This window comes from Triticum dicoccoides, chromosome 6A (assembly GCF_002162155.2).
Source record: "Triticum dicoccoides isolate Atlit2015 ecotype Zavitan chromosome 6A, WEW_v2.0, whole genome shotgun sequence".
NCBI lineage: Eukaryota > Viridiplantae > Streptophyta > Magnoliopsida > Poales > Poaceae > Triticum > Triticum dicoccoides.
Window position 1 is genome coordinate 166,602,922 of NC_041390.1, and position 11,193 is coordinate 166,614,114.

Sequence of the window (11,193 nt, forward strand, 5' to 3'; positions counted from 1 at the left end):
TCAGTAAAATGTCCAAAAAGGGTGGTCACTGGTCACACGCAGAACGTCTCCATTTATTTAATACTCCCTCCGTCCGGAAATACTTGTCATCAAAATGAATAAAAGGGGATGTATCTAGACATATTTTAGTTCTAGATACATCCTTTTTTATTCATTTTGATGACAAGTATTTTCAGACGAAGGGAGTAGCGCCCAAAGTAGATGAGCCAATCTTTGCTCAAGGAGATGAATTTTCTTTTTCGAAGCAAACGTCTTGATTGTATCAGTTGCAGATCTGTAAATCACGAAGATAGGTGTTAATATATATGTGCATCAAAAGATAGAACCTTGAACAGGGAGTTTAGTATAATGTGGCTATCTACCTTTTTTCCTTTTTCTTGTTTGTGTGCATTATTGACAAGTGCAATTTGGATCATCCGGTGTCTGTGGCTGGCTGGCAGTGGCGTTTTTTGCCCATAAATTTTTTAGATATGTTGGTGCAGTGAAGAAATAAAGTACTTTATAAGTTGAGAGGACTATACTGGTGTACTAAGTATGTGACCATTTGCACGAGAGATTAACATATCTCAGTTCTGTTGGTGCTAGCTAGTGTTCACCTGTCATTGGAAAAGTTCAGAGATCACAAATATAGTTACTTTTAGTTATAACTTGTCGCCGACAATTATGATAATGACTCTGTAGTCGGTAATGTGAGACCTGATTATATACACTAAGTACATGCAATTCAGCTAATATAGTGAGAGATAGTCTCGTGACTCTTATGAAAGTTGGAAGATAATAGATGGCCTCGTAATTTAGATGAGAATTCTTACTCAATATATGTTATCTGGAGGTTACTTTTGTCAGGATCCTGGGCTCAAGCAGGCAGTCAAACCTTAAAAGAGATATGAAATCACTGAAACTATTCCGACATCTGTACATTGAAACATGAGCATGATAATGGACCAGAAAGATAGTAAAGCAGCAAAGTGGAGGAAACAAAGAAATAATTATGCTTGCACTAAAGTAGATTTTCCTTGCCTATAAAGGAGTCTGTCTTTCCAACCATAGAGGGTAGAGGTATAAAATCGGTGAGTGAACATGCATAATCAGGATAATTAATAGGGACATAACGCTGCGACTAAACCTTCGACCATGGAGTTATTTTCATGGAACTTGCTTCCACAGCCTTATACATGTTCTTTGCTAATTTCACAAAGGAATTGTTGATGAGGAAAACATTGCCCTCCTTGAGTTTTCCCTGAATAGTTTTTGTATTCAATCACATGTACCTCTCCATACATATTGTTTCTTTATAAGATCAGTATTAAACACAAGGAAGTTACATTATGTACAAAGAATACACCTAATAAGTTTTTAGTAGGCATGTTCATCAACAAAGACGATGTCAAGATGCGTTCAATGTCCATCTAGGGACCTCATACAAGAGCTACGCGTGCAAGCGCAGTGACACGCCAAGGGATGGCTTCAGATCTGATAGATGCAAATTGGCCTGAAAACCAACTCACTGAATTCTCTTACTTCTTCCTGTTGGGAAGGGAGTTAATCAGAATTGGATATATTTCCACAAAGATGAGTTACCTGTGCAGAAGCCATGGATGATGGTGAGCAGCCGAAGTAAAAAAATTGCGAGTACAGTCTCCAAGAACTGCCCAAATCAATCGACCACAGTAAACATGAAATACCTGTATGTATAGTTTTTGGAATGAGAGAAAATCAGGGCAATTCAATTGCTTGGTGGAAGAATGAATCATACATTCATATACTGAACTGAAAAATATATAGGGAAACCTATCCAATCATCATGCGGACAGATGTTATGCTTGGGAGAAAACGGTGAGTGCGTGGTAGTAAGGGGGGAAGCATATATATACACGTACTTGTACCGTGAGGCAGCGGAGAGGATGGGCACATCACCAGCCATGATTGTGTGTAGAGAAACTGAAGATTTATTGCGTCTTCAAATCGCTGCGGAGCAGTTTCCTCATACCAAGAGTCATGGCGTCAACCTCCCGCGTCCGTTGGGTCCCCTCCTTCCGCCAAGCAATCGAGGCATCCCCTTTACCTTCCCAATCTCTCTTACACGAATCCCCTTCAAATCACAGCATCGAATCCCCTTAAAATCATAGCGACCGACGCCCTTCCCCCTTCTCTGGAAATCGTAGCGACCGACCCCCTCTGGAGACGACCGACCTGGTTCTCTTCTGCCTGTCTATGCTACTTTTTTTTCTTCGGCAAGGTTTGCCACCAATCGGACAGGCTTTTGCGGGGATAAGCAAATTGGGCTGGGGAAAGGCCCAGTTCACCAGAATGCATCAATTTTTCTTCTGGAGCAGCAGCCCTCTAGGACAGCTGGGCCAGAAAATTTAACGTCTCCTGCAGGCCGAAACAGACAATGCATCCAACGGCTGAGATTCTCTAAATCAAGCAAATGGACGGCCAAAAATGCCTTAGTGCGTCAGAGGGCAGGAAAGTGGTGCAGTTGTACTGTCCTAAATTGTCATGTTAGAGCCATCGTGCTGGCGTGGCGTCAGGCACCTCATGTTAGTGTACAATGCCGACATGGCCGTCGTCCTGTCTTCGACGTGCGGCAACCTGATCTTGGTGGCACGTCGAGCTTATGCACTAACTTCGACAAGTGTTCCTTTGCACCAATCTATTGCAGCATCGCCTAGATCTAAGTGATTAAGCTAAGCTTCGCATGTGCTTTCCCAGTGCTCCAGTGCACCTATCTTAGCCTCCCCTTGTGCAAGATTCGCACGGTCCACATGTAGCCTCTTCTAGACAAAGTTCTCAACTGCATCCCCACTTGGATTGGGAATCTACTAAAACATGGGAGGCTGGCTCATGCTTGTCAAATTAGTACTTCTCTCCATCCCAGTCTATCAAGCCATCGCCATGCAACTGCCTCTGTGTTCACTTGCATTGGTCGAGAAGTACATTCGCGTTTTCCTTTAGAGCGGGAACAACATAGTCAGCGACGGGCAATGCATGGTGGCCTGGAGCAAGCTGTGCTTCATGTGGAACTCAGCGGCTTCAGGATCATTAGGTACATCTCTCATTTGCTGGGTGGATTCCTTGTTGAGCAGGGCACACTTCCTCAGTTCTCTTGTCCTGGTGCTCATGCTCAGAAGGGTGTTGCTGAGTGCAAGCAGCGTCACCTTCTTGAGGCGGTTCGTGCGTTGATGATTGTCGCCTCTCTTCCACCTCAGTTTTGGGTTGAGGTAGCTTCTACTTCTACCTATCTCATCGACATTAATCCTTCCTCTACTATATAGACCGACATTCCCCCTGAGCATCTTTTTGGTTGTTCTCTTGACTACTCAACACTTCATTTGTTTGGTTGCATTTGCTACATTCTTTTTGCCCCCCACGAATGCACCAAACTAACTACTCAGTCTGTTGAGTGTGTCTTCTTAGATTACAATGATGCAAGGGCTATCTGTGTTGGGATCCTGTTAGTCGTCGGATGCACATTTCTCGGGATGTGACTTTTGATGAGTCTCGTCCTTTATATCCCTGTCCATCCTCTCCTTTGACCTCCCCCATTGAGGATATTTATTTCCTCACTTTTTCAAATACACCTATCACTCAAGTATTGCCCTCGTCCACCCATCCCACCTTGTCTTCCCATACTACTGTTGTAGACCCCACACCTTTGTAACTTGTGGCTTCCCCACCTCGTTCATCACCTGAGGCTTCCCCATTGATTCCCCCTCATCATCTTCTTTACTACACTGATCATCCGCGTGTTGTGAATTCTTCTGATGAGCCACCTCCCTCGACTATTGTCTTCTTCTGTTGGTAATGCACCACCTCCAGCTTAGCCTACTTATGGCTTCCGAGCTCGCCCGCTTCTGCCTACTGACCGCTATGGTTATTCTAGCACCGCTCTTCTCGAGACGACTTATCATGACGTTGTTGCTCATCCTAAATGGCAACATGTGATGGCATCGGAGATTGATGCTCTTTCACGCATTGGCGCGTGGGATCTCATTTCCCTTCCTCCTGGTGCTCATCTCATCACTTGTATGTGGGTCTACAAGGTTAAGACTGATGGTTCTCTTGAGCATTACAAAGCTCGTCTAGTGGTGGGAACATGGTCATGACTACGATGAGACATTTCCCCCTATGGCCCACATGACCACTCTTCGCACACTTTTTGCTGCGGCTTCTCTTCCTGATGACATGGTTTGTCGTCTTTGTCGCTCTCTATATGGCCTTAAGCAAACCCCTCGTGTCTGGTCTGAGCGTTTCATCTCAATAGTGATTGCGGATGGTTTTTCAGCAAGTGCTCATGATCCTGCACTTTTTTCTACATTTCAACTCGTGGGCGAACTCTTCTTCTATATGTCGATCATCACCGACAACGATTCTAAGTACATTGCCTTTGTGAAGGCTCGTCATAGTGAGTTTCTTATGTCTGATCTTGGTCCTCTTTGCTACTTTCTTGACATTGAGGTTTCTTCTACCTTTAATGGCTTCTTTATTTCCCAAGAGAAGTATATCCAGGATTTTCTTGCTGTAAGTGCATCTAGTGCCACCCCTAGTTGGTTTTGGAGTATTGACGACAAACCTAGTTGAGGGACTAATGTGTTTGTGAGAATTTGAAATCTGACCGTTGAGACACGTGTCAGTTCCTTAGTGACCCAGGGTCATTTCGGACAAATCAGGTCGGGTTGCCAAGTGGCTATAAATAGCCCACCCCCTACAACCATAAACGGCTGGCTGCTCAGATTGAGAGTACGGCTTTTGTCGTTTGAGAGCAACCCACCTCGAAGCCTTTGAGAGAGAATTCCTTGCGAGGATAAATCCCTAACCACCAGAGCCAGAGAGAATTGGGCATCACTTAAGTCTTCTTGTCTGTGTGATCTGAAGACTTATTACACTTGAGGACTGTGCATCCTCCAGACGGTTAGGCGTCGTGTTCAGAGCATCCAAGAGACATTGTGGATTGCCAGTGAACGAAGTCTGTGAAGGTTTGGGAGTCTACCTTGAAGACTTACCAGAGTGATTGGGCGAGGACTATGTGACCTTAGCTCAAGGAGAATACGGTGAGGACTTGGTGTCCTGAGCTGCGTGTTCAGGACTGGGTGTCCGGGACTGTGTGTCCTAAGGTTTAAATACCTAGCCGCTCCAACCAGACATACAGTTGTCACAGCAACTGGAACTGGTCCAACACATCATTGTTTTCAACGAGTCACTGGTTTCATCTTCACTTCCTTTTACTTACTGATTACTCATTGTGAAGTCATTGCATGTCTGTTCTATCTTTTGTCTTCACAACGTGAGTGAATGATCTGTTTGGCTTCATAACATCTTCCTACCTGATCCTTATTACACTACAGCTATTTGTCACTGTGCTTTCACTCTATTGATACTTGACCATGGCTTGCCTAGTGTAGTCTACCTTCCGCTGCATAGTAATAGGCATATCTTTATTGTTTGTCTTCATAACTTCCACGTTTTGAAGACTTTCATAAAAATCGCCTATTCACCCCCCCTCTAGTCGATATAACGCACTTTCAATTGGTATCAGAGCAAGGTGCTCCCTTGTTCTGTGTGATTCGGTTTAACCACCTGGAGTTTTAGCTATGTCGACTGCAGGGATAATTAAAGTCTCCGTTGCGTGCCCCGTCTTTGATGGAACTGAATATCCCTACTGGAAGAATAAGATGCGTATGCATCTTGAAGCCATTGACGTCGACCTATGATATGTCGTCGAGAATGGCATTCCCAAGGCTGGAGAAGGTGTCACTGTTGCTGATGTCAAGAAATTCGTTCAACTGGACTCTACTGCCAAGAACATCATCTGTGGTCATCTGACCAAAGGACAGTATGGCCGTGTGAGTGCTTTGAAGACATCCAAGCTGGTCTGGGACTGGCTCTCCAAGGTAAATGAAGGCATCTCAACCCAGAGAGATCAAAGAATCAGTGTCCTTCACAATCTCTTCAACCGCTTCAAGCGAAATGACAATGAGAATGTCCAGCACACATTTGACCGACTCACTGACATCACAAATGAGCTTCAAGCCCTCGGCCCCACTGAGATTACCAAACACGAAGTCGTCAAGACGCTGCTGAGATCACTTGATAGTTTGTTTGACATCCTGGCCCTGATGATCCAAGAACGTCCTGATTTCAAGACACTCGATCTGTCTGACATACTTGAGAGGCTCAATACACATGAGTTTCAGCTTTTGGAGAAAAGAGATATCTACGGTCCAAACTATGGGCGAACTCGTGCCTTGAAGGCAAAAGCTGTCTCCTCATCTGAAGAAGAATCTGATAGCAGTTCTGATGATCCTGAAGACATTGGAAGGGAACTTGCTATGCTTGTCAAGAAGTTCCAAAAATTCACGAAGAAGAAAGGTTTCAGAAAGTCTTCCCGATCAAGTTCAAGGAATGATGAAGCTCCTGCTCATGACTACAAGAAGAAAACATGTCACAAGTGCAAGAAACTTGGCCACTTCATCTCTGAGTGTCCACAGTGGGACAATGAGAACAAAAAGAAGAAGAAGAGCAAGGAATATGACTCTGACGACAAGAAGAAGAAGAAGAAGAAATACTCAAAGTCTTCTTCCAAGTCTTCCTGAAAGTCTTCATCACACAATAAGAGCTCATCTGGCAAGGCACGTGCATTTGTTGGCAAGGAAATGGATTCAGAGGAGTAGTCTGCTTCTGAGGAGGCGGAGGTGGAGTCTGAAGAGGAATCCGACTCAGCCGTCGCAAGTCTGGCTACAGCATACGTTGCCAAGTCCATCTTCAACACTGAAGACAATGACTTCATCACCGACACCGATGCAAATGACAAGGACTGCTCTGCTTCTACCTACTGCTTCATGGCACGCGGTGCCAAGGTAAACACATGCACTACTCACTATCAAACATCTAGTGACGATGACTCTGATTGTGTTTCAAAACCTAGCTACAAAACACTTGCTAAAATTGCAACTGAACAACAGAAAGCTATGGAACATATTCAAAAACTGTTAGACAGAAGCGATGATCTGTTGGGTGCTGAAATGACTCGATCTGAATCCTTAATTGAAGACATAAAAAATCTTCACGTTAAATATCAGGAACTTGAAAATCGTCATGAAACTCTCTCAACAACTCATGAAAAGCTTTCCTATGATTATCTTCAAAGGAAGCAAGATCTTGAGAAATTGAGAGCGGTTCATGAAGATCTTCAAAAGGAAAACGAGTCACTACGCGCCAAACAGATCAGTCCCGCTCAGGAAGGATTTGAACCACCATGTCTTAAATGCATTGAGCGTGATAATGCTACTTCTGTTGCTGAATGTTCTACTGCTACTGCTGTTGCAATATCTTCAACTGTTGATGCGGTAACTAACCCCTCTGTTGAGGATACCACCGCTATTGCTGATGAGAATGCTAGGTTGAAGACATTGCTTGAAACAGGGATGTACAAAAGTCTTCAAGGGCATCAGACACTATGTGATGTCCTCAAAAAGCAGATTCTGAACCAAAACCCTAGGAAAGAGGGTGTTGGGTTCGTAAGGAAAATGAATGCAGATGGCTCTTACTGGAAACCTGAGTAGTACCCCAAAACCATGTGGGTTGCTGCAAAGGAACCTTCAGCAGATCCATCCAATCTAACTGGCTTCACTTGTGCTAACCCCATTATCATTGATGAATCCTTTGATGCAAACTATATACTGTTTAAGAATCAGAATGGTGAAGTGTTTGCCAGGTACATTGGTACTAACTGCAGGAATGGACCGCCTATGAAGAAGATCTGGGTTCCGAAAAAGTTTCTGGAAAATCTTCCTGTGAATGTCTTCATGACACCTCACTTGAAGAAGATAAACCTCAGACCAAAGGCTTCATACAGTCCAAAGGCTTCATACAAATAGAGGACTCACCTGAGTCGCACTAACGCAAATGTTTTGCAGGGAGACCATAGTCAGTCATATGAATATGAGAGCGGTTCACCAAACCGCTATGTTCATAAGACCAAGAACTATTCTGCTTATTCTTATGAGTACTATTGTCCACCTGCAAACTGTTTGCTAAGGCTTCAAAGCCAAAATTCTCAAATGCTGCACTTAGACTTATTGCTTCTAAGCCACCCTTGAAGATGTGGGTGGTTAAGAAGGCTTAACTCTCTTTTGTAGGGAATGGTCTCCAGCAGAAAACCAAAATCGTCTGACGCTATTGCTGGGGACCTTAAACATCTTGTAGGGCGCAAGATCAAATGCCCAAATGGTCTTACTATGTACTTCGTGCCTGAATCGCTTGCTACTCTCCCTATTAGTCCTAACCTGGATCTAAGCTTTCATAACCCACTGGTTCGTCAAATGTTTTTGCTTCACAATGCTCTTGGTGAAGCCTATCCCCCTAACTGCACTGTAGGGTACGACACCAACGTCTTCAGAATGGATTATTGACAGTGGGTGTACAAATCACATGACTGGCAAAAGAAGTCTTCTTATGGACTCAACCTTACGTCCATCCGACAAGAGTCACATCACATTTGCTGACACTGGTAAAAGTAAGGTATTGGGTCTAGGTAGAGTTGCAATCTCAAGGGATCAACACATGGATAAAGTCATGCTTGTTGAATCCCTTGGCTTCAACTTAATGTCTGTCTCAATGCTTTGCAATTTGAACATGATCGTAATGTTTGGAAAATATCGTTGCCTTGTACTAATGGAATCTGACAAGTCTCTAGTGTTTGAAGGGTATCGAAAAGATGATCTGTACGTGGTAGATTTCTCAGCAGGGCCACAGCTTGCAGTATGTCTTCTAGCAAAGGCTTCAGAATGCTGGCTATGGCATCGGAGGCTTGGACATGCTGGCATGAGGAACCTCCACACCCTCGCGAAGAAGAAGCATGTCATAGGCATCGAGGGCGTCAAGTTCAAGAAAGACCATTTATGCGGTGCCTGTGAAGCAGGGAAAATGACGAGGGCCAAACATCCCTCGAAGACAATCATGACTACTACTCAACCCTTCGAACGGCTCCACATGGATCTTTTCGGTCCCACTCATTACTCAACTCTAACTACTACTGCTTGCCTCTATGGCTTCATTATTGTTGATGATTATTCTAGATATACTTGGGTGCACATAATCCTTTACAAGACTGAAGTGCAGGATGTCTTCAGATGCTTCGCCAATCGTGGTATGAACAATTTTGGCGCCAAGATAAAGCACATCAGAAGTGACAATGGCACTGAATTCAAGAACACTGGCCTTGATACATATCTTGATACCTTGGGCATCACACATGAACTCTCAGCCCCGTACACGCCACAGCAGAATGGCGTCGTCGAACGCAAGAACAGAACACTAATTGAGATGGCCAGAACGATGCTAGATGAATACACGACTCCAAGAAAATTCTGGCCTGAAGCCATTGATACTGCATGTCATACAATCAATCGTGTTTATCTTCACAACCTACTGAACAAGACATCTTATGAGCTCCTTACTGGCAAAAAGCCAAATGTCAGTTACTTCAGAGTATTTGGCGCAAGGTGCTGGATCAAGGACCCACATCACACCTCAAAATTTGCACCAAAAGCACATGAGGGTTTTATGCTTGGATATGGAAAGGATTCGCACTCCTACAGAGTCTTCAATCTCTTTCATTACAAAGTGGTTGAAACAGTGGATGTGTGGTTCGATGAGACCAACGGATCACAAAGAGAGCAGCTGCCAAGTGTGCTAGATGAAGTTCCATCCAGTGAATCAATCAAGCTAATGGGAACTGGAGAGATTATACCTTCTGAAGCTCATCCTGAAGAAGAACTTATCATTTCAGCACCTGATCAACATGAAGACATTGCTCAGCCTGAAGACATTCCTTCCAACAACGACAGTGAACATCAAGAGCAAAGTCTTCGCCCTGTACATCCTCGCGTTGCCAAAGAAGTGCAGATTGAAAGAATAATTGATAACATCAATGCACCTGGTCCACTCACTCGTTCAAGGGCAACTCAGCTAGCAAATTTCTGTGGGCACTTTGCATTCGTCTCAATATTAGAACCCAAGAAAGTTGAAGAAGCCTTCATGGAACCTGAATGGATTCAAGCTATGCAAGAAGAGCTTCAACAGTTTGAGCTGAATAATGTATGGGAACTGGTTAAGCGTCCTGATCCACGGAAGCACAACATAATAGGCACCAAATGGATATACCGCAACAAGCAAGATGAGCATGGTCAAGTTGTCAGAAACAAAGCTCGTCTCGTTGCTCAAGGATATACTCAAGTGGAAGGCATTGACTTCAATGAAACATTTGCTCCTGTGGCTAGGCTTGAAGCCATACGCATACTGCTGGACTATGCAAATCATCATAACATACTTCTATATCAAATGGATGTGAAGAGTGCCTTTATCAATGGCAAGATTGAAGAAGAAGTGTATGTTGCACAACCACCTGGCTTTGAAAATCCAAAACATCCTGACATGGTATACAAGCTCAGCAAGGCACTGTATGGCCTCAAACAAGCCCCTAGGGCCTGGTATGACACACTCAAATACTTCCTGAAGAGCAAAGGCTTCATACCTGGTTCCCTAGATCCCACTCTTTTCACAAAGACATATGATGGTGAACTGTTTGTATGCCAAATATATGTGGATGACATTATCTTCGGCTGCACCAATCAGAAGTACAGTGAAGAGTTTGGATATATGATGCAAGAGCAATATCAGATGTCCATGATGGGGGAGCTGAAGTTCTTCCTTGGTCTTCAAATACGACAACAACGCAATGGCATCTTCATATCTCAAGAGAAGTATCTCAAAGATTGCCTGAAGAAGTTCGGTATGCAAGACTGCAAAGGCTTCACAACACCAATGCCAGCCAAACATCATCTGGGTCCTGACGACAATGGTAAAGAGTTCGATCAAAAGGTATACCGCTCCATGATTGGTTCTTTGCTTTATTTATGTGCATCTAGGCCAGATATTATGCTTAGTGTTTGCATGTGTGCTCGATTTCAAGCAGCACCAAAGGAGTCGCATCACTTAGCTGTGAAGCGAATTCTTTGATATTTGGCTCACACCCCAACTCTAGGATTATGGTATCCAAAGGGCTCAGAGTTTGATTTGGTTGGATTCTCGGATGCTGATTATGCTGGTGACAAAGTTGATCGCAAGTCTACATCAGGCACATGTCACTTTCTGGGACGATCACTTGTATGTTGGTCTTCAAAGAAGCAG

At 43.9% G+C, this 11,193-nt stretch overlaps 1 long non-coding RNA gene across 1 annotated transcript; it reads right to left on the minus strand.

Moving 5' to 3' along the window:
• Positions 1-241: 241 nt before the first annotated feature.
• LOC119316445 lies at positions 242-2,198 on the minus strand. Its single transcript, XR_005152989.1, has 3 exons — positions 1,881-2,198; positions 363-1,685; positions 242-274 (listed from the first exon to the last, which is right to left on the minus strand). It is a non-coding gene; the product is annotated as an uncharacterized LOC119316445 (long non-coding RNA).
• Between the last annotated feature and the right edge of the window lie 8,995 nt (positions 2,199-11,193).